Source organism: Nicotiana tabacum, chromosome 23 (assembly GCF_000715075.1).
Source record: "Nicotiana tabacum cultivar K326 chromosome 23, ASM71507v2, whole genome shotgun sequence".
Classification (NCBI taxonomy): Eukaryota; Viridiplantae; Streptophyta; class Magnoliopsida; order Solanales; family Solanaceae; genus Nicotiana; species Nicotiana tabacum.
This window is the reverse complement of record NC_134102.1, coordinates 92800311-92823908: the sequence shown is the minus strand read 5'-3', so window position 1 is coordinate 92823908 and position 23598 is coordinate 92800311. Positions and strand designations below refer to the sequence as shown.

The following is a 23598-nucleotide window of genomic DNA, read 5'->3' as shown; positions in this document are numbered from 1 at the left end:
TCTCTCCTATTCTTTGTCAAATATTAATTCGTGAATTCCTGCATTAATTGTTACATGCTATTTGAATTATGTGCCTTAATTGTTATTTGACATTTAGCATATTAAATATTAAACTGCCTATTTTCTCTTTGATTTCCATAATAATTTGCTATTTGCCTTTGTTTGTTTCATAATTAAATCATAATTGTTGTATACTTGTTGGCTTATAATTTTATATTAATTATTGCATTTATTGGGGAAATTGCTTCTATAAGAGTTGGTAAATGAATATGTTGGAGCAAGCGGGTTGCACGCCGTAACAGAATTGATCGAAATGAATAACTTGGAGGATCGGGTTGCACGCCGTAATAGACTTATTAAAAAGTCCATATTGGAGGATCGGGTTGCACGCCGCAACAGACTTATTAAAAAGTCCATATTGGAGGATCGGGTTGCACGCCGCAACAGACTTATTAAAAGTCCATATTGGAGGATCGGGTTGCACGCCGCAACAGACTTATTTAAAAGTCGACATACATATATATATATATTGGGGGAAACAGACTTGATTAGAATGAATATATTGGAGGAGCGGGTTGCACGCCGCAACAAAATAAAATATGAATATATTGTGAGAGCGGGTTGCACGCTGCAACGGAAATTGATAGAAATGATAATTGGTTATGACTGCTGGGTTGGCTTCAATTATTATAAATGAGTTATCTGATTTATTTCTATTATTTGTTGTTGTTACTAATATTGCGTACAGGTTAATGTAAGTAACTCGCCTTAGCCTCGTCACTACTTCGTCGAGGTTAGGCTCAGCACTTACCAGTACATGGGGTCGGTTGTACTGATACTACACTCTGCTCTTCTTGTGCAAATTTCGGAGTTGGTCCCAGCGGCGTAGCATAGACTTGCTCGGATTTCAGCTACTAGAGGAGACTTGAGGTATAACTGCATGGCGTCCGCAGTTTCTGAAGTCCCCATCTACTTTACTTTAGTTATGTGTTTGTTTCCAGACAGCTTTATTTTTATTCAGACCTTTGTTTGTATTTATTCTAGAAGCTCGTACACTTGTGATACCAATTCTGGGATGGTATTTAGACACCGTTATTTTTATGGATTAATCACTATATTTCAGATTTTACTTCCGCAATCGTTCTTTGTTATAAAATAAAATATATTAAAAATTGTTTAAAAATTAGTTAATATTATTCTAACGTTGGCTTGCCTAGCAAGTGAAATGCTAAGCGCCATCACGGTCCGAAGGTGAGAATTTAGGGTCGTGACAGTTGGTATCAGAGCACTAGGTTACATAGGTCTCACGAGTCACGAGCAACTTTAGTAGAGTCTGAAGGATCGGTACGGAGACGTCTGTACTTATCTCTCAGAGTCTATGAAGTTTAGAAACGATTTCACATTACAAGCACTGCATTATCATAATGATATCAGGACATGAAGCACATCATATGTATGCTCATCACCACATCTATGGTCTTAAAAGTTGTTCATAGTTAATTCCAGCATCATCAATTAATCTCATATTAACCACCACGTCGTTTCGAATTTTCACAACACTGACAACAGAATGTGAGGCATGAAGACCTCATGATTAATTACTCGGATTAATGAGTCACATTTAACGCCACCTGGGCACTCACCTCATAGGCTCAAACTCAATCTTTACAGCACGAAAATGGCTGAATATGAGCAGAAAAATATACAAGAATTATCAAATAATCCTAACATGCATGACTCCCTATTAATACTATTGTACAAATTAAATTTCACAAAGGGAGAATTTAAACTCATAAATATTTCACCACAAGGATCTCATCCTTATATAACTTCCACTGCGGCTTGTAGCCCGGTTTAAATATTTTACATCATATAAAAATGCGAGGATCTCGTCCTCAACTCTGAATCACAAGTATTTTGCACATTGTGCCAACTGAAATTTCAATTTCCTTTCTTTCTTCTTTTCAATAAATTTCGTAAACATTTCATAACATATAATGAACCCTCATACCGGTAGGGCATATAATTCATAAAATTGGAATCAATTATTCCGAAACACATCAAACCCACTGTAATGAATAATAAAAAGTTGCTTTTGGACTTATAGTCCTCAATAGTGCCCAAAAATAAAAATGACAGACACAGGCTCACATCTTCAAATCTCCCAACATGGATAAACGTATAAGCGGGTCACAAAATTACGAAACTCACCCATACGTGGAGCATAATAGGAGGACTCACCTCAATATTCAGAACCGAATCAAATCAAGGGAAAATATCTTCTTCTTTTTTTTAAACAAAATCAGGATCGTACCTGTAACGTCACCATCGGGTGTATTGGCCTCGGCCAAATCATAGCGATTATATCAACGGGTCGGGTCTCCACCTCTTAGGCGCCCACTACCCGCCTGTCCTCCACCTATAGTTGACTGTGCACGTGGAGTATCAATTGGAATAAAGCTTGTAGCTGGAGTGTTCTGATGAAATCCACCCCTCCCAAGTCTGGGACAACCTCTCATGATGTGCCTAGTATCACCACACTCATAACAATCCCTCTGAGGTCGCGGTTGCTCGTACTGAGTCTGTGCCGGATAATTGGAATAACCATTATAGGAATCCCATGCCGGTGGTGCATCGTAAGAACTTACTGAAGCACTCCGAGTAATCTAATGTGCGGACTGAGCTGGCCAACTGCTCGAGCCTCCGCTATAATGGGTTCTAGCTGAAGAGTAAAATCCACTGAACCCTCCAGATCTTCGAGACCTTTTGGCCTCCTTAGACTCCCTTTCCTCGCCTAAAACACTCTCAATCTTTCTCGCAATCTTCACTACTTGTTGAAATGGAGTGTCAATTTGCAATTCTCGAGCCATGCATATTTTAATATCATAATCGAGCCCCTCAATGAATCTGCGGACCCGCTCTCTGATTGTAGGAACCAAGATAGGTGCACGACGGGCTAACTTACTGAACCTGATAGCATATTCTGACACTGTCATAGTGCCCTGACGCAACCGTTCAAACTCTGTGCGCCACACATCTCGGAGAGTCTGGGAAACAAACTCTTTCAAGAATATTTTCGAAAATTGAGCCCAAGTTGGTGGTGTTGCATCGGCTGGTCTACCTTTTTCATAGATTTGCCACCACCGATACGCTGCGCCTGACAGTTGAAATATAGTAAAGGCAACTCCGCTCACTTTCACAATACCCATGGTGCGGAGAATACGGTGATAATTTTCTAGAAATTCTTGGGCATCCTCTGTAGCTGTGCCACTAAAAGTAGGTGGACTATACCTCTTAAACCTTTCAAGTCTCTTTTGTTCTTCTTCTGATGCCTCTGGCCTGACCTCAGGCCGAACCGGAATAATAGGTTATACCGGTACTACACCCGGAACCTGATCAACGTGAACCTACTGCTCTAGAGTTGTGGTAGGAGTCTAAGCTACTCCCCCAATCTGCGAAATATTTAGTGCAACAGAGATCAATCCCGCCTGAGTTAATATACCAAACATACTCAGAAACTGTGCCAAAGTCTCCTGAAGTCCGGGAGTAATAACAGGTGCTTCTGGTACCTGTCCCCCAACTGGAGTTAATGTACCAAACATACTCAGGAACTGTGCCAAAGTCTCTTAAAGTCCGGGAGTAACAACATGTGCTTCTGGTACCTGTCCCCCAACTGGAGCTACTGACGGCTCCTCAACTATTGTTCTGACAGGTGCTCTAGTCGCGGCAGGTGCCCTTCCTCGACCTCTGCATCGGCCTCTACAGTATGTGCGGATGCCTGCTCAGCTAACCTGGTAGTACGTGTTCTCACAATCTGTGAGAGAATAGAGATACAAAAGCTCAAATCCCACAATCAACAAATCCTCACGACATGAATGAAAGAAGTGGAAATTTCCTAACAGTTCTGTAGCCTCTCGAAGATAAGTACATACGTCTCCGTACCGATCCGCAAGACTCGTTCGTGACTCTTAGAACCTATGAACCTAGAGCTCTGATACCAACTGTCACGACCCAAATTCCCACCACAGGCTTCGCGATGGCACCTAGTCTCTAAGACTAGGTAAGCCGATTACAATTACATTTCAAGTCTTTTTTTTAATAAACCAACAGCGAAAATAATTACAAATATAACAGTCTCCGAAGACTGGTAGTACTGAGTCACGAACTCTAACTGAATACATAGAATGATCACGAGGACCGAATATACAGTACCGTTTGATTAAAAATTAACAGTACAATGAAATAAAAATACTTCAAGGGACTACGACGACCAAGCAGATCTACCTTGAATCCTTGCGATCCCACTCTAACTCTGTCTGAGTCCGATACCTCCAATACCTGACTCTGCACAAAAATGTGTAGAAGTGTAGTATGAGTACACCACGGTCGGTACCCAGTAAATATCAAGACTAACCTCAGTGGAGTAGAGACGAGGTACAGTCAAGACACTCACTAGTCTAATAACATGTGCAATATAGTATACAAAATAATAGGAAACAAATAATAATAAGAGCAACATAAAACAACCAGTGATGTGCACAGTAAGACAATAAAATCACCATTAATATCGCTCAACAATTGATAAATACAATTATACTCAGTTAAATCAAGTTCTTCAATTAAATATCTTTCACACATAATTCTTACAAATAAAACTCTTTTTCAAATATAATTTCCTCAAATAAACATCTTTCGAATATAAAATTCTTTCAATAAATCTCTTCTAATATAATTTCCTCAAATAAATATATTTCAATTACAATTTTTTCATATAATTCTTTTTGAATAAAAAATTCTTCCAAATAAATATTTTGAATATAATTCTTTCAATTAAAAAGATCACCATGTGACACCTCATTTCATAATCATAAAAATACGGGTCTCAGCCCATTTTCATATTTTTCGTAAACACGGGTCTCAACCCATTTTTCATATTTTCACGGTCTCATAATCAAATCATATTATTTCCCCGGTACCTCATTCCCTCATTTCATATCACAACTGCACGGACAATTCACGTGCCAAATATCATTATCATTTAATCACAGCACCTCGTGCCCACTTTTTATATCACAACTGCACGAATAATTCACGTGCCAATATCCTTATTATTTACTCACGGCACCTCGTGCCCACATTTTATTTTATAATCCGCGTGGCAATAGCCACAGGCTCCCAATTTCAACATAAATCAGATTATTATCAATTTACAAACAATAAGACAAATTGCACAAAGTATAAAAATAAACACAAGAAAATCACAACATCATATGAAAATCACCAACACCACAACTCCACATCGTCACATATCGTTCCTCACAATAGTCACCCTTATCGCTCCTATAGCCACCATTATCGCTCCGCCCAGATAATATCAATAGCCACCCTTATCGCTCCGCCCAGACCATATTCCAACAAACAAAACCACAGTGAAATGCCACCCTTATACCCACATAATATCAACGGTGAAATGCCACCCTTATATCCTCAAAATAATAATTAACACAACACAATAATTTACACGGGAAATTATCACGGCAGCATAACAAAATTAATTCATATCACAATTTGCCCAATGGCCACAACAAAATTTCAAAGCTACAACCAAGTCAATTAATTTCACAACAAATAGCCAAAAGCTCCACACAATGTGTACGACACCCAAAAACAATCAATAGGGATAGAAATTACTTAACATAAAACAAAGTCTTCATTAAATTTAAATTTTTAATAATTATATAAACACCTCTTCTTAAGCTCATTTAATTAATTATTTGCAGAGGAAAAATCCATAATGAAATTAAATTCCAATAATTATCAAACCACCAAATTCACGGAATTACATAAATAATCAAGTAACAATCACATCAAATTGTCATATAATAACAGATTCAACAACAACAAGGATTTAGGCACGATAAATAGATGATTAAATATATACCAACAATTATCCAATTTACCACACAATATGCTCAAGACTTTAACTCAATAAAATTTATACATAGAATCCGAGTACGTACTCGTCACCTAGCGTACACGGCTTTTTACATTTCATAAATGGCACATAAGACTCGATGCCTAAGGGGTAATTCCCCCACTCGAGGTTAAGCAAGACACTTACCTTTTTGAAGTTATGCCGATATTCCAAAATTGCCTTCTTGCTTGAATTGACCTCCAGACCGCTCAAATCTATCCAAATTCATTGCATAACTTCATTAAAATTCATCGAAAATAATTCCGGATAATAATACGTCGACTTAAAATTTTATTCCAAAAAGTCAACAAAAGTCGATGCGGGACCCGCCTCTCAGAACCCGACATAATTTTACGAAATCCGAACACCCATTCCGATACGAGTTCAACCATACTAATTTTATCGAATTCCAATAACAACTCTGACCTTCAAATCTTAAATTTTTATTTTTAGAAGATTTTGCAAAAATCTTGATTTTCTCCATTTAAATTCGAATTAAATGATGAATAATCATGGATTCATGAAATATAAACACTTTAGGATATAGAACACTTACCCAAGTCAAAGTCGTGAAGAACTCCTCCAAAATCGCCCAAAAATCGAGTTCCAAAATCTCAATCGAAAATGACAAAGTGACTGATTTTTGGTCCTTATGTTACTGCCCAGTTTCGTACCTGCGGTACTGTTCACACTCCTGCGAAAAAAATAGCAGCTACCCAGAAATTCCAGCAGCTTTTCTTCAAGTCCGAATTGATCCGTTAACCTTCCGAAATCCACCCGAAGCCCTCGGAACCTAAACCAAATATACCAACACGTCCCAAAGTACAATACAAACTTAGTCGAGGCTTCAAACCACGTCAAATAACGCCGAAATTACGAATCGCGGATCGAATCGAATTATAAGTTTTCAAATCTTTCAACTTCTATATTTTGCGCCGAAACGTATCAAATCAATCCGGAATGACTTCAAATTTTACACACAAGTCATAATTAACTTAATGGAGCTATTCCCATTTCCGGAATCGAAATCCGACCTCGTTATAAAAAATTCACCATTCGGTCGGACTTTTTCAAAATCTTATATTTTTCAATTTTCGCCAAAATGTGTCGAATTGTCCTACGGACTTCCAAATCCAAATTTGAACATACGCCTAAGTCCGAAATCATCATACGAAACTATTGCCATCCTCAAAATTCTATTCCGGGGTCGTTTGCTCAAAAGTCAACTCTCCGGTCAACTCTTTCCATTTAAGCTTCTAAATAAAAATTGTTCTTTTAATTAAATTCCGAATGTTCAGTAAATCAAACTCGACCACATTCGCGGGTCATAATACATATTGCGAAACTGTTCGAGACCTTAAGCCACTGAACGGGGCGTTAATTCATAAAACGACAAGTCGGGTCGTTACAATAAGATATCTAGACCGTCTGACCTTGTCTACTTTTCATAATAAGTCTTGTTGACATCTTCATGTAGATGTCAAAAACTTTATGCCTTATATAATATAATTATAGTATGTTTCTATAATTATTATACGATGGATAGATACTGATATTCACCCTGAAATAGCTTATGAAACAAACATAAGATGAAGGGAAACTGTTACTACAAAAAAGAACCACCTAATAATAAAATTTTGACAAGAAGCATCTGTGCAAACCGGATTTCTCTTTGGTGGGTGCTAATAAACTTGGCCTGCAAACTATATTTCCATAAGACAATTTGAATTGACAATTAGAGATTCCTTAAGAAGCTGCAATTACACAATACATGTTAAGAGACAAACTACTGATCAAAAACCTTAAGAAGTCCTTTTAACTTACATGCTGGAGCACAGTCTCTTCCAACCTTACTCTGGAATTTATGAAAATCTTTGGAAAAGGGCAAAAACATCAAGTGACAGAATGCTACATCCTAGTAAATTAAATTAAATGACACTTTATATAACCTTAAATTAATTGGCAAGTTGCATCAACAAATTTTAAAGTCAAATTTATAACATACGATAAAAGATAACTTTTACCAGTTTTCCATAAAATAACTCCAAAATATGATCGTCTTGCCTGACGTCTCATGAGGAAAGGGCGCAGGTGGTTTGTGTACAATTTTTTAGCACCCTGTGTAACACCAAAGAAGTACATCACTTTCCAAAAATTCATTTTCAATGAAATGGAAACTTCAAGCTAAAACAAAATCGTTAATTCTAATTAAGCAGTTCAGCAGAATTCACCTCAAAAGCAGCTGGATATTTTAATTTTAAATGAGTGCCAGCCATTAGCTTTTACCCAACCTTTACTATTCAGGACGTAGTAAATTAGTGAATTCCCTTGTCTTTCTCATCTCATGTCCTTTCCAACGTAGCAATAGACCCGAAATGGATTTCACTCAACAGTTAAGAATGACAGAGAAGTATACAATCATAAAGTTGTGGTCTACCAGAAAATATATGAATTGCATGTAAATTTACTATTACTCTAATAAAGCTATTTATTCATTCTTCATACATCTTTAATAGACCTTGAGATAAACAATGTCTTCATGCAAAGATGGAAAAGTTTAAAGAGAGCTATAAAAAATGATTACCTCGCACATTGAATTGATGTTCAGTTTACCAGTGTTTTAAAAGGCGTGAGCGTAAGGCGGGGCGTTTTACATACGCCTCACTGGGGCGTAAGCCCCATAGGTATTTAATTTTTAATAGTTTATAAAATAATATAATGACAGTTAATATTTATAAACAGGTAAAATTGCATAAAAATTGAAGAAAACTATATATATGTGTGCTCCATCCCCACAAAAAACTAATCAAAATAATCTATTATACGTTACTTACAAGCACAAGTAATTTGAGTCTAAAAGAATAAAGTTTTCTATACGGAGGAACAAAAAGGATGATTAACCTGCAATTTGAACTTTGAATTTGCTGCTATGAAGAAAAATGTAGTACTCTTTGTATTTGTAAAAAAATTTAAATATTCGTTGCTTTTGGGAGATATTAGTAGACTAGCGGACAAGATAAAAAATTAGAAAAACCATGAATTAGGGCTTAAAGCAATAAAAAATGTCTTTACTTTTAAATTTAATACTTTTGAGTTCCTTTTTAAACCTTTTGAGTAATTACCAAACTGACTTTTGAGAATTTGGGTATTATATGAATGACTAATTCAACAAAATTTATTTTAATTTGAAAAAGTCTCTATGGCTTACTACTTACTAAAAAAATGCGCCCCGAACACCCGGGCGTACGCCCCAAATTATGGGGTGTACGCCCCAAATTATGGGGTGTACGCCTCTTGGGATTTTCGCCCCACACCATCTCCCCGGGGCGTTTTTGATACGCCTCGCCCCGGAAACGCCTTTTAAAACAGAGCAGTTTACCATTATACAATTCCTAAGCAATAATTGGTACTTTCTTACCCGATAAAAGCAGAGAACATTGCCTCCAAGATTTCTCTATATCCAGCAATTCAAGACTACTAAGTCTAAGGCAAGTAGAAATAACTAAAAAGTCAAAAGGCAACACTAAAATTATAAAATAAATTAATTGGAAAAAATAGAGTCGAGGAGCAAACAAAGACAAGATTTACGAAAGGAAGGTTTAGTTGGTAACAAATGGATTAACAGACCAGAATGTAGCATAAGATTCAATTCTACACATAATTATAAATAGAAGGCTAGATTTTGAAGCACAGAGCTAATTGAGAAACGCGGTACCTCGGATGCTACCACAGTTATCACTTCCATATATAATGCACAAGTCTATGAATTGATCTATTATAAGTTCCACCTACTCTAATAACTGGGAAAAGATATATATCAAACTATGTACTTAACATCAATAGAAAAAGGAAAACCTTCAAGTTCATTTTACCTTGAAAATTTTAAATTTCATCACTAGATCTTCTTGTGGTTCGGCCCTTCTTCGGACCCCGCGCATAGCGGAAGCTTAGTGCACGGAGCTATCCTTTTTATCACTGGATCTTCTTAGAGCTAGGATTTATTAAATGGCGAAGGAATCTCGAAGTTCCAGAAGTTAAGAAATTGATATCTTTTCAGTCCACAACAAAAACCTGACAAGTAGAGAAACTTGTCATCCAATACTCATCTATAGGGATGGTAGACGAATTACTACAAGTGATGCATCTTAATGAAATTTAATTTTACAAATGTAAGCCATAAGTATATCCTTTATAGTAATATAGATTAGATGGTCTAGTGATATGGATCACCATGCAAGTTATTAATGCCTTCTGCTACACCCATCAGTAAGTTATCGATGTCCCAACCTGAATTAGGTGAAACTTTTCATAACCAAATTGGTACCAACACACAACAAAGACAATAACTGCAAAAGAAAAATGCAACTTTTATATAGAGTAGTTTAAATTAATCTTATAATGTAGTACTTCTAATTCAAGAGTCGTCTCTGTTGTATCAATGTTTCTATGTCAAAACCTTATGATCTACTTTTCTTTAATGAGCATTTTTTTCTTCCTAAACATATATGTACCAAAGTTAGAAGATCGAAAGAACTCCATGTCTGTAAAAGAAAAATAAGAAGTGCATACCCCGAAGATGGGTCTAAATGTTCAACATACCATCAAAACATGGAAGAGCGCCAACTTCCAGATATTTTTCTTGGCCAACACAGAAATCACACAATCAAGGCATCATTTTTATACAGAGAGGAATTATAATATGAAAAACCTTTAACAGATCCCCAATTTTGATTAAATGCTTCAATCAAAAGCAAAATGTTCGGCTCGACAATAAATTAATAAGTCGAACAAGAAAGGAATGATAAAAGAAAAAACCCCCAAAATCCCCATGTCAATAATATGACTTCATTCAAATACACTACCGTACAAAGTTTTTGAAATGAAATTTGCTTATCTTCCGAAAAGCAAAGAGTGCTATAACAAAAAGTTATACTTACAACTTTCTTTTGTTCTCCCGCAGCTACCAATTTCCAGCGAGGAAAGCGCTACCGCCGCGAAGATGGCTTTGGGAAGAAATATTTTCTAGCCAACAAGGGAAAATATCAAAAAATACTCACCACATACACCAACTATGAAAACCCTAAGCGGACATCAAAAATCCTGCTCTAACATACACTTTATCAAAACTCTAATTTCCTAACATCCTCTTTTTTCTCTCCCACTCTCACACTGAACTCGGTACTTTCTTCTTTAATCTTTGGAGAAAATATAAAATGAAAAGATAACTTTTGAAAACAAAAATTACTTGCCTGGATATAATCATATATGGACTATGAATTTGAAATCCTAAATCAATTTTTTTTTATCTTAACCTACCCCTTTTGTCGATGGCCATCGACCTCCACAGATCTAAGAGAACTCGTTGATTAAGCCTTTAGATTGTTAGATGCGTTCTTCAAATTTGAGATACATGTGGTCTTTAGATCTTAAGTGTGTTAAAGCCTTTTGGGAGGTTGTCTCGAGGTGTATGTATAAGAAATAAAATTAATAAGGTAAAATAGAAAATAAAAGCGCTGGTTTATGGAAAGTAGGAAAATAAAGAGGGAAACAATGGCCGTTGCAATAGATATTTTATCCCCATAAATCGTTGCCACAGAGGTATCTGACGCAACGGATACAATCACCGTTGCGATAAGTACTTCCTACTGCAACGGTTCTTATACTAGCGCAACGGTTTACTTGCAAAAGTGTCCCAATAGCACCAAGATCCTTAGGCAGCGATTGTAAGCTATATAACCGTTCGTTGCCATAGGTCCAATTTCTAGTATAGAAGAAAAATCTTCGGGTGAAACTATATTATTAGCTTGTTATTAATAAAGTAGCATTCTTTATGAGTTGTGAAAATGTTATCTCCTTAACTTGAAATTTTCGAAAATGTGGGGGACCGTGGTGTCCAACTATATAGCTTGATCCTAAGAAGGAAAAAGGTAAAAAAAGAAGAAGAAGTTATTTATTAAAATTATAATGAGGCCTTATAAATTGAGATTTTTTGTGGCGGAAATTTATATTGGAAGATAAAAATATACTATGTTGTTTTTCTGGCTTTAAAGAGTTATTTTGCTTCTGGTTTCTTAGTCATTTGGGTGAAGACATCGTTGAATTATGACCCGTTTTCTATTGATTTGAGATATTTCTGTAGAAGTTAAAGTTGCTTTTATATTTAAAAAATTTTACTTTGGTACTTGACTATGGAAGATACAAAAAGAAAATAATTTAGATACAAAAAGAAAATAATTTCTTATGTGTTGAAAGATGTTTCAAATGGCACTTGCGCAGAAGTCAAGTTTTATTTTATTTGAGATGATTTTATGCCTTATTCGAGAAATACTATGAGTTAATATTCTGTATGTGGATTTTCAGATGAGAAAAGCTCAATAGTGATTGTGTGATAACCTTTTGGTGAGTGTTGTGGTATTAAAATTGCCTGAAAGTGAGGTTGATTAAGCAACCTCTTGGTGAGATAAACCGACAATAATTATGTCGATAAATTGTGATTGCCAAAGCGCAATAACCATTGTAAGAAAATAAATCTTTCAATGGGAAAAGTAGATACATTTTCTTAAAGATAAATGTCATAAAGTAATTCCTTAGAAATGAGAAGTTTTTCATACATATTTTGAGTAGTCAAAAGAGGATTGACCGATCCTTGACTTATATGTGAAATATCGAGGGGTTGAGACTTTTGCCAATTTGAGATGTATCAATAATGATGGTAACCCAACCTATGTGATTGAAGATCCCATGAAGTAGGTTCATATGGGTAATAACAAGTCATTAGTTGATCAAATATGCACTATTAATTATGTCTCTTCCTATGGTGTGTGCGTATATAGTGCAAGACTGCAAGGAATATGAGATTGTGTTACTATACTCTTAATCCAATAATCCATAGCCTTTTGTAGATGGTGTATTGCGCTGTAGAATACACTTGATGGATGGACCTATATGAGTGTGGAGTGGGACTGCTCCTATAAAATTTGTGGCAAAATTTCTAGAGCACTCATGAAAACCAGGCGCGTGCATGGTCTATTAGCGCAAAACCGCCATAACAACAGAAATTGTGGGTGTGTAATATGATGAATAAGATCACTAGCTTACAACAAGAATTTTTAGTTCATAGAAGTTATCAACTTCACCAATTATTTCGTAAGTTAAATCTTATTTTATCTATATCTGGTTCATAGTTTATAAGACACCAGATGAATTTTATTATACCCGAAACCCAACAAATTATACTCTCTTTCTTTCTTTATTTACTATTTATTTTATATCTCTTTTGAGATATGTGGGGGATTGTTGAAAAATTAGTGATATCTCAAAAGGTAATGTTCATCTTGACTTGAAAAATCTTTTCTCTTTGAAATATTATTTACATTTTCTTACTCTTATTTAGTAAGTTATTTTACAATTAATAGAGTCAAACTAGCCGTTATTAGCCGTTAACTAGCCGCTACTGGCTGTTAACTAGCCGTTGGAGCAACGCCTTTATAAACATGATCTTTGGAGAGCTAAAGACACAGTTTCTAATATACTTTCTAATACAACTTTGTGAATCATCTTTTCTTCTTATATGCTGGGTTTCTTTATTGAATTTTCTGCTAGTTCTGTTCCTAGTTTAATAACTTGAAGAGCTTGTTGAATCCTGAGAGATACGCCTAATTTTATTTATCACTGTATAGGCGAAATATTTTTAAGGACAGTGTCCTTGACACGCCTCAAGCTAATTCTTATTCTCCATAACTAAATTTTTCCAACAACTTGGAGGAAAACCAGCTTCCAAACGGCGTACTCTTGCTTTCTTTGCTGGATATATGCATGGTTATCCGTATATATACTATTGAAGCACTGGGAAAACAAATATCCTGACATGATGATTTCCGGTGAATTAAATAACAAAGGCAAGCTATTTACAGTTGAGCAGCAAATACTGCGTTTGTGCTAGAGGTTATCGAGTCAACTCTCCCATTCTGGATAATAAATATAGGCAGATGCATCGGAGGGTTAAGCAGGTGCAACAGCATTTTCTCTGGAAAATCAAGCCTTCTAAATATGACGTTTTCCACTCGATACTCCATTCAATTTGGCACAACAGAATCTTTGAGTTTATACAGTAGAAGTTGTAGACTTGAATCTGGAAAAAATAATTGGCTTGCATTAAATATTCATTCATTTTTGCTTCACTTTTAAATTTATTATAACCAGTAGATTAGTGTTCTTATACGACGTCTGAAGAGTTCTGCGGCTTTTCGTATGCCAATGTTTCACCCTGTGACTATTGTAGCCTTATTGAACAAAATGGCAAAACAAACAAGTAGACTTATAGGGAGATACCAGCTCAGGAACGAGCCGTCCTCATCTCATAGCACTTATGAGGACTCGGAGAGTGCTAGTCATACTTCTGAGCCATCAACTACACCTGTTCCTAAGGCACAAAATACACCAGTTCAAGATATCCCCGATGATGGCAGAGAGGGTGATGCTACAGCTGTCGGTCTTGAAAGGTCAAAGAAGAAAGAAGTCTGGGAGGACCGTTTTGTCAGCTTGGCTGCCTTCACCAGCTTTCGTACATGGTGGCCAGTGAGGTCACTTACTCTTGAGCGACAGTTTCAGTTGAAATATTTGGAGAGGTACAACCGAACAGTGTTGAGACAGTTCAAGGAACGCAAGGGATGGATGTGGTTCACCCAGGGTGTCGTGGATGCCAAAGAGTACCATGCCCGTGAATTCTACGCTAATGTGGAACATATCAAAAAGGGGACAAAGGTCACCAAAGTGCGTAACCTCAAAGTGAGATTTGATCAGCATACACTCAACACATACTTGAGTTTTAAAGATGTTGAGCCAAAGGAATATTTGGAGAAACTTGAGATGGGAGATGCAGCCCGGCCTTGGTTAACGGAGATTCTAGCAGCACCAGGGCCGCCACCACCATGGATTTCCGCTGGGGTTCCTATCCACAGGAGCACGCTGAGTTTCGAGGCGAAGGGTTGGCAAACCTTTGTCTGCAGCAGACTGGACCGGAGCCAGAATAAGACTTACCTTCCGATTCCTCGGGCAGTTTGGTTGCTTCTATTATGGCCGGGACCTTATCAATGTGGGGGCAATGATTTCGGCCAATATCTCAGTGATTGCTCGGCAAGATGACTCGTCCTATCCGTATCCCAACACTATCATAGAATACATCACCGATGAAAGGGTAGAGCCGAGGGATAATGACACAAATGTGAGGCCGAAGAAGCCTTTTACTTGGTATTCACTAATAGATGCGAACAACCCGAAGAAGGAAGTTCAGCCTCCTACCACTGCGGGCCAGTCTGATGAGCCAGCTATGGTAGATGTTGATACGATTGTTGTTCCATCTACTTCGGCCGAGGCTTCCTCTAGTGCTACAGCTATGCCTCAGCCATCATCCACAACCCCTTCTGCAGTTCCTGCTACAGCTTCCACTTCGGTTTTGAAGCCGGTGCCCATGCCTACTACTCTACTTTATGCGCTGCGAGTCTCCCAGACATTGGCGAGCCTCAACAACTGGATGCAGACAGCAACTGCAAAGCTGTCTGACTTATCCAGTACTGTTGCAACACAGTCTACTACTCAGGCACCTCAGTTTCCCCCGACAGTGGAGGAGCTATTGGAGAAGATCCTAGAGAACCAAAACACTATTATGGTGACCTTGGTACAACACAGGTTAGTGATCGAAGAGCTGGGAAAAGAAGTAAAGAAGATTAGAAAGCTCCAAGCTAGCAAGAAGTCAGTGAACAAGCTCCGAAGATAGGTGACCAGGCTTGCTACAACCGAAGATCTTCCATTTGATATGCTGATTGACCCACACCATTCAGGCCCAGATCCTACAACACCAATAGCACCGGTGGCACCAGCTAGCCAGTCTGAGGAGCCAGACCTTGCTACCGACACTGCCGATGCAATGCATCAGATGTTCACTAACCCAGCCACACCCAGAGTTGAGGATGATGAGATTCAATTGGATGAGGCTGAGGGCAGTGACATTGTTGGGGACACAGATATGTCCAAGGAGCCATATGGAGTTTTTTTCTCTCTCTCCCGTCTTTTAATCTTATTTTGTTAAGCATTGGGGACAATTTTAATCTTTATTCGGGGGGTTGAGTTTATGATCATATTTGATGCATTTTGAGATATTTGACCTGTAATAGCTTGATATTATTCTCTCTTTTCTTATTATGTATATATTCTCTCTCTTTCTCTCATTATGTACATTCATTCTATCTTAGTAGTTTTTGCTTAGTAGCTTCTTTATTTTTGTTTCTTTATTAGTTCTTTGTTGGATTTAGTAGCTTCTTTTTATGTTTTAGTAGATAAAAAGCCTTTGGTTTTCTTAATGCCACGGGTTTTTCCAAAGGTATTTGTTGTGTAAACCGGGTGACTCGTCCCAACGATGGATGGTGTGACAACCTTCTTAAGAAAATTAGTCTGTTTTTGGTGTTTAGGTAATAATAGTAGTAGTAATGAATAAAAAGACCTAATTAAGTCATGCTCGAAGAGTCAAACATGCCTCAATTGGTACCAACACACTTAACTACGTGCTTATGGTTAGAAGCAAGGTTTCTTAAAGAAATAGCTCTAGTTAGTGACTTTGTGACTCTTGTGTTGACTTTGGCAATCATCGAGTGGTTTAATTGGACCATAGTGATTTTTTAAACTTGAATGTGTTCGTTGTGGGCCCTCAACTCTGTCCTCTTTAACAATTCGGTTGCATGAGGGGTGAGATGAATTGTTGCTAGTCCAAGAATCCGTACGAAGGGTCTAGAACTTGCCCTGAATGTGTTTCAAGGCGAAATCCCAAGTTTGCTTGGTTTGAAAAGTGATTGTAAGCCCTCCTTGGCCCGTTTGAGTTTTCTATTGCTAACCAATGTCATTATCCCTAGTCAACCCCTTTGAGCCTCTAGCCTTTCTCATTTGATAATCATGTTACAAGCCTTTACCCGTTTTGTCGTGACCCTCTCTTGGCACCCGAGCTTTCCTTAGCACTCTTGTGTAATAAATGGCTAAAAACGTAAGTTTAGGGGAGAGACGAGGAACTTGAAAAAAAGTATCAAGGCACAAAAAAAGAGAAAGAAATGATGAGAAGGAAAGGCAAGAAAAGAAAAGAACAAAAAGAAAAATGCAAGAAAAAAAAAGTGAATAAGTGGAAGAGTTGAAGGGATTCAAAGAGAGCTAATGATCCCAAACATGGAAAAATCAAAGAGAGAGAAAAAGAACGTAAGGATCAAGAAAGAGTGATGTTAAGTCTCTTTAATCCCCCAAGAAAAAGAAAGTGCCTCAAAGAATTGGCAAAGTGTGAGTCGAGAAGTGGAAAATGGAGTGCTTAAGGAAAGGTGTAACCACTCACCCATATTGTATCCAACCCTAATCCAAAAGCCTTCATTATATCCCGTAAGAAGTCCTACTTAATTTTAAGTCGAGAGATCTTACATTAGTGGCGATCTACATGAGGGGAAAGCCTATGGTACTTGAAGCCGTACTTGTGACATTCTTTTGAGAGAGATGAGTGAACATTTCATAAATCTTCAGATTTAGTGTTAAATTTCTTAAGTGCGCTAGGCAACTTAAAAGTAGTGTAGGAAGAGTTTGGAGTCCACCGTGACCTACATGATAGAGCAAGAGTCCTTGATGAGTAAAGTCAGTTCTTGAAGCTAAAATATCACATTAGAACTATATGTGCATGAATGTTTAACTTGTCGCCTTGTTGATAATACATGAGTAGAGTGGGTAATTGTTGGTCCCAATCGATGTCTGGATGACTCACCTTTGACTCGCTGAAATGACCTTTAACTTTTGGAGGTGGGAACTAATTTATTTGCTTGAAGACAAGCAAAGACGTAAGTTGGGGGAGTTGATAAGTGGGGATTTTGACTGCTTATTAGCGCCTTTTAGCTTTTGTTTTAGTCCAAAAGCACTGAATTGTATTCCTGAAACTAATGAAATTTTGCAAAATTACAGGTATGCTGAAAGTTTGGTCTCCCGAGATGAAATCCGACTAAAAAAGGAGTGTTCCAAAGCACAAGGCAATAAAGGGCCCAGGAGCACAAATGTGCGGTCTACAGAAGGAATTCTGTGGCCGCAGAAGAAATTGCGGACCGCAGAATTCCATCTGCATCCGCAAACTAAGGAGAGAAGTTTATTAAAACTTTGCGCAAAGTGCGGACCGCACATGATTTGTACGGCCGCAAAACTGGGCTAAGAATCGAAGATGAGAGAGTATGCAAAAAGATCAAGTCCAGAAGCCTCTGTGAATTGCGGACCACACATGAATTGTGCGGCCGCAGAATAGTTTTCCTGCGGCCGCAACCCAAAAATGTGCGACCACAAAAGATTGCTTCGCGACCGCAGTTCAGAAATGTGCGGCTGAAGAACTCCACTTCCTGCTAGATGAAGAAATCTGCGGACCGCACATGGAATTATGCAGCCCCAGAACCTCCCGAGGGGTATTTTTGTCCGAAATTTTTAGCCTTGTATAAATAGACGAGTTTCACAAAATTAGGTCAAGTTTGAACATTTGAAGTTGATGTAGCTGTTTTTATTGACTACTTTAGGAAGTTTTATATTGGTTTGGTGTATTTACATTTGATTTAATCATTTTAAGCTTTCATTATGAGTTTAATTAGTTTTTCTTCCTTATTTTCTTTAAATCCCATTATGAGTAGCTAGACTTTTACTAGGGTTGTGACTCAACCTTAGTGTGTAAACCTCATGGTATTTAATTTAGTGCTTGTTTATGATTGGGTGTTGATTATTTATCTTAGTTCATGCTTTAATTGTAGAATTAATGGTTGCAAACATTAGTTCATGCCTATTTGACTTAGTCTCTACTTGAGAAAGAGGGACCTAGTCTAGGATAACTTAGCTAAAAAGGAATTGGGTCAATTGAGAGATTGATTAACCCAATTAAAAGGTTTATCCTAGAGATAGTAATAACCCGACTTGAGCTCTTATCAACTGTTTTGGGTGATACCCATTTGGTCTTGAGAAAATCAAATTTGGCAAAACCACTCTCTGACCGAGAGGTATTGAGTGGGTAATGTAAACTTGAGAGCTATAATATACCCCAATCAACAAAACAAGCATTAACGTTTTTATCACATTAGGAAAATACCTAGGTTATGGTCACAGCCCTAGACCTTTTACCCATTTGAAAAAAAACTTTAAAAATAATTATCTGTAGTCTACTTTCTTTATCTTGCAATTATTAGATTAGCAATAGAAATAAAAAACAAATCCTTGCTGTGGAAGTGCAATCTAGATAATCCAATTACTCATTTGAAATATATACCCCTAACTCCCATCCTAGCTCCCAGTGGATTCGACCCCGACTCCTAGTTGGGTATTTATTATTGCATACGACTGTTTCATATCTCTATTGAGGTGTGCTTTGGACGTTATCACACACTTGACTCTTCATTTTTCAAAACCTTTTCTTAGACCTTTTAAGCCTTTTCAGATAACAATGGCTAAAACATCCAAATCTGTTCATCAACAAGTTGCTTCTTTTTCTTCTTCTTCTTCTTCCCAACCGATCGCTGAAATCGAGGTGGTCACTCCTGATATAGTCGTCCTCGAGACGTCTTCTCCTGGCATGGCTACCGATGAACCGAATCCCGAGCCTCCCTTGAAAATGCTCATCCCCTGGGACTTCTCAGTCGCAAATGACTTTAAGGTCAAAAATCACTCATCGGTGCTGGGCCGGGGTGAAGGAGTATCAAGGTATATATGCTCCATTACCGAAGACATCATTCCCGTGGTCCGAGGGGACTGCAAATGGGAGGGTAAGGACATAGTAGTCTCTGGGCCTGAGGACACCATCACTACCCATGTGGAGGGGTATCTAAGTGTTTACACTTATCCCTTCAAATTGGACCCGTTAAATCCGGTTATCTTGGACTTCTGCAAGAGGTACGAAGTATGCCTCAGTCAGATCCACCCATCTCTGTGGGGGATCGTGATCCTCCTTCGTTACTTCGTGAATAAGACCGAATCCCGTCGGTTCACCATCGATCACCTACTCCGCCTATACAGTTCTCAAAACTTTCGAGGGGGACTAAAAATGCTCATACGCCAGGCCGAAAATGCTTCATTCTCGAGTATCGATGAGGACCAGGACCGGGGCTGGCAAGGACGCTTCGTTCGGGTGAAGACCGAAGACTTGATTCCCTCCGAGTTCATGCCATTCCTCGAGAATTGGAATGCATCTCGTAAGTAAAGTTTCCCTTTGAACTCCAAGTTTAATTCATCTCTTTTTTTCTCACTAGTACTTGTAGTGGTGCAGCCATAACTCGAGTCCCAAACTCTATCCCTTGTCTCAAGGAGTGGATCGAGGGCATTTGTTCACAGATGCCTTATTCCGAGTGCACATGGCGCAAATTCTCGAGGGGCTGGTGGGAGGCCCGTTCTCACGGTAAAACCCTTCCTCGAATAGGTAACATCTGACTCTCCCATTTGCATCGTATTTACTCTCTTTTCTTCAATTTTATTTTTGTAGGTTTGCCTAATACCATTGAACTCAGGCCTTTAGGAGGGGATGAGGATGTGTCCTTATCCGTTGACCCCTCCGCTTTGGGGTAGCTCGGGGTTGCAGTGGGGGAAAAGAAGAAAAGGAAGGCTTCGGGCTCCCCGAGCTTAGAGAAGAAGAAGCCAAAGAGAAGGTTGGCCCGTAAGCCAAAGGAAAGTTCTAGCTCTCGAGCACCCGACTCAGACTCGCTTCTTCGGCTCAGGGATGAGCCCGAGGAAGACGATTTTTTCGTGGCCCACAGGCCGACTTCTCCCGAGGAGCAGGCAACTACTAAAGGGGAGATCCATAAGGTCGATCTCCCTCAGAATTGGAAGGTTGATGAGGAGACCGGGGCTGAGACTTCTTGGGATGCCGGCTACGCTCTGAAGGAGGCGCCCAGTGTAATAGAGATTTTAGGGTAGTCTTCCTATACCGAGTCCATGCTTGAGGAGGCCCGAGCAGGGAAGGAGAGGTCTAAAGAAGGGTCTCATGGCGTGGACGATCCCTTTCGTTCCTTTTTTGATGGCGTGGACTCATCCGTTTTGGAAGACGTTTCCGAGATGGGCGACCTAGAAGTACCGAGAAAGGATCCGTATTCAGAAGTCGGCGGGCTGAACTCGAGCCCAAAGTTAATCAACCAGTTCCCCGTCCCGAGTGTGGATCCCAGCCGCAAGAGGTCTATAATCATCACTATCCTAGAGGATGCCCAGGTTCTTTTTGCTCCGTGGGAGTAACGAGCTACCTCTGATTCCTTGTGACCGAAGAAGACCAGGCGAAAATGAATGGGGTGGATGTGCTGTGCTTATTCAACGAAGCGCAGCAGGCGCTAAATCGGGTAAGGCATCATTATGCTCTTTCGAACTTTGACTTAGTGTTTTATATTTCTAATGTTTTTTTACCCTTTAAGGTCAAGGAGCTTGCCCAGGAAATAGATATGTACAAGCTTCTCAGTGAGCAACACAAATGGGCCATCAAGGAATTACAGGGCGAGCTGGATGAGGCTCAGAAGGAGGCCTCGATCATAAGGCGGGAACATGCTAATCTGGTCGCAAAGGTAATGGTTTTTGAAGTTAGAAATGAAGACTTAACTATGGCGACTAATGACCAAACCTCGCAGGTTCAACAGAAGATTGACCGGATCGACCAACTCTGAGCTGATATGAATGAGGTCCAAACCATGGCCGATGGTTAGAATAGCAAAATGTACCAGCTAGCTTTGGAGAAGGAAACGGTAGAGGTTCAACTTCGGGTAGGGAAAGAAAAATTTGACAAGCGGTCCTAGTTGAATGATGAACTTCGATCACAATTGAGCTCGGTTCTGGTAGAGCGAGACACCCTCGGTAACGAATGTGAAGCTATAAAGTCCAAGCTATGCACAACCTCCTTCGATGTTGAAGAGATAGTGGCCCAGTATAGGGCCGATGTCGAAGCAGCCGAGGCTCGCCTGAAGACTACTGCTGAGTACGTGAGGCGGCTATCCCGTAGAGAGACCCTCGAAGAGATCCATGCCCGAGGATTTGACCTGTCGACTGAGATCGAGGAGGCGAAAAGACTTGAGGTCGAGGACAAGAAGCTAGTTGAACCCGAAGATGAAGTAGGCTCTGAGGGCTCTGAAGAACCCGAAGGCCCCGGCGGCTCTGGTGACGAGTCGGGTTCTGGTGAAGTTCAGGCGTAGATGCCTTAGGATTATTTTGTTTTGTTTTTTGTATCCTGTACATATATTTTATTGAGGTCGTTTTTGTTGGGCCTTTGTGAAGATATTACGAAATATAAAATATTTCCCTCTTGGTAATGTGCAAGTTTATTATCTTAGCATCTTTTTACGATTGCAAATATTTTTTAATGCCTTAACACAGAATGAAACGTAGTAATAAGTCGCTTTTCGGAGGTCCGAACAAGACTTGTCCTCGATGCAATTTTTGCTCGAACTTGTGTAAGCTCGGAGTGAATGGAAATTTCCCCAAGATGCTTCTTTAAATGTTGTTAGACTGTATCTTTGCCGAGGGTAATCTTTGAATAGGTTTAGATTTTTTTTGAAGGCCTTATGTTTTAATTACGGGCTTCGGACGTCTCCGAACAGTTTTTAGGGTGGCCGTAGCCTTTTAGGTTTGGGCACTGCCTAATAGGTTTTGTGCCTTCAGGTTTTGATAACCTGAGCTTCCCGAGCATATCTCGAGTGGGGGTAGCCATTTAGGCTCGGATAAGGGTGGCCCTTGGGCTCGATAGTTCCCGAGTAGGAATAGCCCTTAGGCTCGATACTTTTAAGAAGCAAAAACTGTTTGTTAGCAAGGTAAAAACTTTCTTTTATTTCTGTGTGTAACGTACAAGATTGTAAGTGCGTAAAAGCTCATATTATGGCCAAGGTGACCTACGCGAGTGATCTCGTCCAAGTCACACCTCTATTTGAGGTTATGAAACGGTCGATGCTATAGTAATACCCAATAGAGAGTCGGGGTCGAATTCCACATGGAGCTATAAGAATCAGATTTAGAGGTATATATTGTGGTGAATGAGCTTAAACTATCTTAAATTACACTTCTACAAGGTTTGGTTGATTCTAGGTCTAGTTTAAATTAAGATTGCAAGATAAATAATTAAAACTAAGAAATTATTTTTGTTGTTGTTTTCAAATAAAGTAAAAGACCTAGAGCTATGACCTTCACCTAGGTGTTTGCCTAATGGGTTGTAAATTATAAAGATTGTTTCATTGGTCCGGGTGTATTATAGCTATCAACACTCAAGTACCCACTCAATACATCTCTGTAAGAGAGTGATTTTGCCCAATTTAGCTTTCTCAAGTCCAAATGGGTATTGAACAAAACAGTTGATAAAATGCTCAAGTCGGGTTTTACTATCTTTAGGTTCAACTCTTTAATTGAGACTATCAATCTCTTGATTTTATTCTAAATTCTTGTTAGCCAAGTTTTCCTAGACTAAGTCTCTTTTTCTCAAGAAGAGACCAAGTCAAATAGGCATGAACTAATATTTGTAACCATTAATTCTACAATCAAAAGCACAAGAACAAGGCTAAATAATAAACTCTCTACCATAAACAAGACATAAATCAAACACCCATTAGGTTTACACACTAGGGTTGGGT

The 23598-nt window shown here is 38.7% G+C and overlaps 1 long non-coding RNA gene across 2 annotated transcripts; it reads right to left on the bottom strand.

Moving 5' to 3' along the window:
- Positions 1–4116: 4116 nt before the first annotated feature.
- Positions 4117–11511, bottom strand: LOC107828144 (uncharacterized). 2 transcript variants are annotated; one of them, XR_001657682.2, is made up of 7 exons: positions 11291–11511; positions 10912–10996; positions 9847–10045; positions 7999–8092; positions 6531–6767; positions 6122–6189; positions 4117–4344 (listed from the first exon to the last, which is right to left on the bottom strand). It is a non-coding gene; the product is annotated as an uncharacterized LOC107828144 (long non-coding RNA). The 2 variants fall into 2 exon arrangements; XR_001657681.2 differs by having other exon boundaries at positions 6531–8092.
- Between the last annotated feature and the right edge of the window lie 12087 nt (positions 11512–23598).